This window comes from Pavona decussata, unplaced genomic scaffold (genome assembly GCF_977016875.1).
Source record: "Pavona decussata unplaced genomic scaffold, jaPavDecu1.1 SCAFFOLD_261, whole genome shotgun sequence".
NCBI lineage: Eukaryota > Metazoa > Cnidaria > Anthozoa > Scleractinia > Agariciidae > Pavona > Pavona decussata.
In genome coordinates, this window is record NW_028145664.1 from 677,266 (window position 1) to 684,075 (window position 6,810).

Consider the following 6,810-nt stretch of genomic DNA (forward strand, 5'->3'; position numbering starts at 1 on the left):
CGACAAGAGCACGCTAAATTGTTCACTCTAAGATGATATCGATTTTTCTTGAATGTATCTGGGTTTTTTGTTTTGTTTGTTTGTTAGTGCCGTTGTAGTTTTTTTTTTTTCATTGATAAGTACGAGACAAAGATAATTTTATCATTCGGAAAACGCACGTTGTTTGGGCTAGCAGATGAGCTATACAAATTGTCTGTATTATCTATCAACTCGGAGATGTCGTTTACGTGAGGTTTTAATTTTTATTTTTATAATTTGAGAGCAAAAAAAGTACGCTACGAGCCGCAGGCGAGTGGCGTGACTGATGTTCTCACCACGTTTTGACGTCATCTGTGCGTTATCAGAGTACAGACGCACGGCAAAATGGAATCTATTTGTTAAATAAATCACGTTTATTAATCAAACTGGAGAAAACCGACTTGTTGTAATTTCAAAGGTAAATCCAAGCTAAGCTGCCCAAGGTTCTGATTAGGAACTGAAATGCTATTGGCATGAAATTTTGCTCTCAAATTATAAAAAGCCATTTTGGTTTTTCCCGTTTTCTTGGTTAGTTGTATTCCCTGTTAAAATAGAGAATCCACTAAACATAAGAACTGTCCGACTTTCGAGAAAAAGCGGGATGAAACGGAAAGGTTCCGTGTATCAAGCCGATAGCCACTTTAATTACAAATTTATTCAAATTTCCTTTTATTTTTGGTTCAGTACCATTTCTACTTCATAACAAAAGAACCTTTCTTTGATGCTGGTTTATTTCTTAAAAATTTAGTGACACACATCTTTTAAAGCCTTTTAAAATGTCCCACTTACACTTTTATTCGATCTGACCGCCATTTCAAATCCGCTCCTGCGATACAAACCGCTTGCCGTCTAGGATTTCTGGTTATGGTAAACTGTGGAGCTTCAGTAGATGTTGTAAGTGGCTTTGGTCATTGACCTGATTAAGGGCGAGCTGCTATTTGTCATTTTTCAGCTAAGACGTGATGTCATTGGCTGTAAAGACTACAAGAAAGGATTTGCCCTTTTCCATTTTTGTAAGTGAAAAGTCCGTTGGCCTATTGTTAGTAAAATTAGTCGGTTTGTATAGCGTTTGCCTGTTTTGTTGATGTTGGCCCCGTGGTCTCAACTACCCACCCTCCCACGAGTTATTCTAGGGGAGCAAGCCTTTCATTTATTGTGCAAAAAGTTCTTCGACCGTCTAAGCTTGTCTCAGGTGGGCGAGACAACTCACCCCCTCCCGACTCAAAATGAAAATATTCATTTGTGCTCCAGTTTCGGGTTTATAATCGCACATTTCTTTCAAGAATTTAAGTTCATATCATATATTCCTACAGTGATTTAATAAAGGAAATAAGATCAAACTAAAACATACACCTCTATTTCAAAAGATCCATTTCAGCCCCAAAGTGCCGACTCAGCTCTATAGCGCCTGAAGCCGATTGGGACTCTTCGAATTCGTGGGTCCATTTTGTAAATATGGTCCATATCGACCCCAATAAAAATGTTTTCAGCTTCACCAAAAAGCTGATTTCGCCCAAAGTGTAAAATATTTCATGATCGGCACCTCGGCACGTATAGGTTCTTATCGAATTCAATCACTGTGTCTCAGGACTGACCACTTTATGATGGGGAACATCGCCAAATCGTTCACTAGAGATAGCTGGAGCCAAACGAATGAAGTTTTCACCGGCAACGATCAAAAGAATATTAAGTAAGTAGTGCTTGAGACAGCATACTTTCGCATTATTTTGCATCTGAGCTGGATTTGAAGCCCATCGCGCTCCTGTTATATTAAAAATGCGGGTTTTCTTTTTCTTTTTTGTGTTTTTGTTGTTGTTGCACCGTAGACTATTCTCTTGGCGGCCATTATATGGCAGCAGTCTGCATTTATTTATTTATTTTCTCCAGTCATCTCCACAATATATATTATGAGAATAAAAGTAATAAAATAACGGAGAAACGGCAGAAAATAGAAGGATTAATACTTAACCCTAAAGATAGAAGAAAACAAGGATCAAGGAAGAGATAATATAATAAGCAATTATTGGATGAGGTTGAGCATGATAGCGAGAATTATCAAGGCCAAGGTTTGTGTTATCTGCCGAAGCCGAAGGCTGAGGCGGATAACACAAACCGAGGCCTTGATAATTTCGCTATCATGCGAAAACCGAATCCAATAATTGTTTTATTATACAATTATAAATGTACAAGCGTTGAGACATTTCACAGAACAACAACAAAGTAAGCCACGCAATGACACGTTTCAGTGTAAACATCTTTATTAATGACAGCCGTGAATAACGTGTAAAGCGGAATTCAAAAGGTTTACAGAAAGGATTTAAGCTTAAAACATCTGAAAACGTTTCAGGAAAAACTGAATCGAACTGAAACTTTTGAACAAAATTCTAAAGTTAAGTTGTACGGTCTTATGAAAAATGTTCCCGATTTGCGTTTAATGAATGTTGACATTACAGTTGAAGAAATTAAAATTTTTCGTTATCTCTGAATGAGAGTTCTGTACAATAAATTCCTCTTGAGAAAGGCTAATAACAGGAGATAACTGGTGCGGATTAATAGCCACTTCCTCACCTCTCACCTCGCACTCTGTCGTCAGGGTTTCCGACATTTTTCTCTTGGTTGAAATGTCAGTCCTGCTATAGCTCCGAATGCTGGATTCATTTCTGTGCCCGCTCACCGCCATGATATGCCTTGCTTCGAACCCGGACTTCAGTGTCCAGGATTGTAACCGCCGTTGCCCTGATCGAGTGATTGGTGTAAGACTTTGAAAGTTTGGCTTCTCGAGAGATCCTTTTCATTTTTTCACCGAGCAAACGCTCTCCGACAACCATGTTATCGTACCACACTTGATCAGATATGCCGGCGTTTTTCTTTGGCCGCTGAAACAAAAATTCGTTTGAGGGATTCAGGTGCTGTATGTACCGTTCAAATGAAGCCACAGGACAGTGTGGTCCTGGTTTCTCGAACATCACGCCTCCTTCAAATCCTTCATCATTTTCTCGTCGGTTCTTTGTGAGTTCATCTGTTGTTTTGCACACATATTTTGCACCTTTGCCATCCGTGCTGAATGAAAAATCAGCTTTTTTGAGTTCACGAAGATTTTGCCTTCCACGGCGACAAAAGTACAACATAACCTCGAAAAAAACTTTGTTTTGAAGCGTTTCCGGGCTGTTTTGGTTAAAAACATCGCTTTCGTACAGCTTTTTAAGATCTTCTTCGCAGATCGGTGGCGTGTGTTCGACTTTGGCGAGCCCTTGTCGTTTTAGTTCAACGCACTTGGCGCCAAAAACTTTGTTTGCCTCGGCAAATGCTCGATCGTTTATTATATCGAAGCCAAGAGTCGCCTTGAAGTGTCTGCCCAGTCCAAATCTCAGGCTGTTGAGAGTGCTTTTGGAATAAGAAGTTCCATCGACTTTTCTAGCTTCGGCATAAAATAGTTTGAGAACGTTACTGATGCCATCTTTGGTTTGCGGTTCGGGAGCTTTCTTCTCCTTCAAATACTGCTGTAAAACTCTAAGAGCTGTCTTGGTAGCTCGTTTGGTGTTCTTTGCGTCCTTGTTGTCAACAAGGCGTCCTAAATCCGCTTCTGAGACTGACGCGAATCTTGGAGCGGACTCCGCCATGACAATCTTGCTCAAACCGCCGGCTAGCTTGTCAGGTGACGAACACCATTGTCTGCAAAAACGCGTCATACCTACATGCATAAACGCCAGTGACGCGATGACACAGCGCCATCTAGAATTAGCGGGGTGCTTTTAGCCAATCAAAATTGAGATAGCATCAGCATTGTATAATAATATACGTAATTGAACATAAAATCACATACTTAGACACGGAACAAAACTATTAGTGAGTGCAACGGAGCAAAATAATTACACAAAGTCAAACTTAATATTGGGAAAAGTAAAATTTCAAACGAATTTTCTTAAATAGTTTCTTGTAAGGTTTTGTTGAAATATTTGGAGGAATGTCATTCCAGCAATACAGTCCAAAAATAGAACAACAAAATTTACGGATATTAATTCGGAGTGAAGGAATCGGTAACAGTTCTGAAACTGCATGAAGTTATCACTGGAGCGAGGAATGCCGGCTGAAGTAGGGCCAACCTTGGTTTATCAGACTTGATAATAGGGTCGCGAATGAGATCCCGTGCTGGTAAGTTGTTTTGTTTTTTTCTTTTTTTGTTTGAATTTTGGTTGCTTTTGTATTTTTAATCAATTTGGGATTACACAAGCCACAATTGCAGCGCATCAACCCAGCCAAAACAAAAATAAAAAAACCTGATTTCGTTATACATAGGCAGTTACGGTTTAGCTCGTCACTTAATTAGGTTCTGCAAATAATTAGGAAATAAAAAGTTGGACAGATGGCATTATTTTATGAGATATATTGTGGCAGAGTGAAAGCGTAGGTGGCTGAAAATGTTGTTAAAAGTGTTCGAAAAGCAAAGGCCGATTAGCACTTCCGAAAAGCCAACAGCAGCTCTTTGCTAGTCACTTCTTAAAAAAGATAACATATTTCAGGGACAGAAATTAAATTATAATAAGCTTTTTAAACATTGGAGGACTGTAACCGTGAGAATAAGATTTTTCTGTTTATTTATCGTTGTGTTAATTTGTCTGATCACGTTCACTTTAGCTTTTTGTACTGAACCTACGCTTTTTTCTTGTTGGTGTCGCGTTACGTAATCGTTTGTTGTTAATTTCATGTTCATTAGGCCTTTCTCTTTCGGTTAACATTTTTATCAATGTTTGTATTTCGCCTTTGAAAATCAGTTGTTATGATCCTAGAGTTGCCGTGCAGATCTTGGAAGTAGTATATTTTTGCCTCTGAATTTTCTTTCGATTTGTTTTCATTCGCTTTTTCTTAAGTTCGCGTATATTGATTCTGTATTTTCTTTTCGTTAATGTTTGTTTCTGGTGAATTGTAAAGTATTAAAATACGAATTTCAAGCTGTATCAGGAGTGTTAATTACCAGGACCTTGTAAACAGCCGAAAACAGGGAAAAAGAAAAAACGTTTCTTTATACATAGGCAGTTACGGTTTCGCTCGTCACTGAATTAGGTTCTGCAAATAATTACGTGATAATAAGTTGGACAGATGGCATTATTTTATGAGATATATTTTGGCAGAGTGAAAGCGTATGTGGCTGAAAATGTTGTTAAAAGTGTCAAAAGCACAAAAGTGTCAAAAAAGAGATTTTTCTGTTCATTTATCGTTGAGTTAATTTGTCATCACGTTCACTTTAGCTTATTGTAACTTATGCTTACTTTTTTTTGTTGGCGTCGCGTTACGTAATCGTTTGTTTTTAATTTCATAAGTTTTTTAGGCATTTTTTATTTCGTTAAAATTTTTGTAAAGTTTTGTATTTCGCCTTTGTAAATCAGTTGTTGTAGTCTCAGAGTTGCCGTAAAGATCTTGTAAGTAGTTATATTTTCGCTTATGAATTTTTGCGTATTTTCTATTCGATTTGTTGTACATTCGGTTTTTCTTAAGTTTTTATGTTCGCGTTTATTAATTCAGTGTATTTTTTTTTTCTCGTTTATGACCGTTTCTAGTGAGTTGTTAAGTATTAAAAGACGAATTTGAACCTTTACCAGGAGCGTTAATTACCACGACCTGGTAAACAATTTTAACAATTCCATAAATGGCCTCAACCCAGGATTCATGCCATAAGGACGTAAGTTTTGATCATATTCGTTCTCAAACTCATTAATAATTCATCAAGAGAAAACAAAGAAAATCACTACCGTGACCGTGGTTTGGATATGTGATCCTAATTACCATAAAATTTTGCCAACTTTAGCCTTCAATTTCTCCAAGAATTATTGATCATTTGAGAAGCCATATCAAACACTCGAAAGTGTGTTTCATCAGATATCCAAACACCTCGAAGTCGTTTGATCTACTTCTCAGTGTTTGGATATCTGATGAAACACTCTTCCTCGTGTTTGATATATTACGAGAAGGACTGTTTGCGATTACATTGGCTGACGTTTCCACAACCTAAGCAAAAGTCGTTATTAGGTTCAAATAGATTGTGGAGCTTCAATAGATGGTACTAGTGATTTTGGTCATTGACCTGATTGAAGGCGAGAGGTTATTAGTCGTTTATCAGTTAAGACGTGATGTTATTGGCTGTAAAGACTGCAAAAAAAATGATTGCTGCTTTTTGATTCGTCTATTGTAAGTGAAAAGTCCGTTAGCCTATTAGTAAAATTAGTCAGTTTGTATAGTGTTTGCCTGTTTTGTTGATGTTATCAATAAGGGCTTGTGGTCTCGGCTACCCACCCTAGCCAGAGTTATCCTGGACGAGCTAGCCTTTTACTTAACGGCAAATAGTTCTTCAACCGTTTTAGCTCGTCTTGGGTGCATCGACACCCCCTCCCGGCTCAAAATAAGGAAATAAAATCAAACTAATACACCGTTCTTTCAAAAGATCCATTTCAGCCCCAAAGTGCCGACTCAGCGCTATGGCACCTGAAGCTGATTTGGACTCTTCAAATTCGTGGGTTCATTTTGTCAATTTGGTCCAGATCTACCCCAATAAAAAACCGTTTCAGCCCCGCCAATAAGCCGATTTCGCCCAGAGTGGAAAATATTTCATGATCGCCACATGGTGCGTATAGGTTCTTATCACTAGAGCCATTTCCGTTCAAGCTTAGCTGGATCTATACTAAGGTAGGGCCGTCTCTGCTCCTATTAATGGAACTGTTTTGACATCGAAGAACAGAACTATTTTGTCACAACACAAAATGGCCCCAATCATTACAACCATACCGACTTCGACTAGTA

At 38.2% G+C, this 6,810-nt stretch overlaps 1 pseudogene; it reads right to left on the reverse strand.

The window, feature by feature from the left end:
* Positions 1-2,258: 2,258 nt before the first annotated feature.
* Positions 2,259-3,653, reverse strand: LOC146456087 (uncharacterized protein KIAA1958 homolog; annotated as a pseudogene).
* Between the last annotated feature and the right edge of the window lie 3,157 nt (positions 3,654-6,810).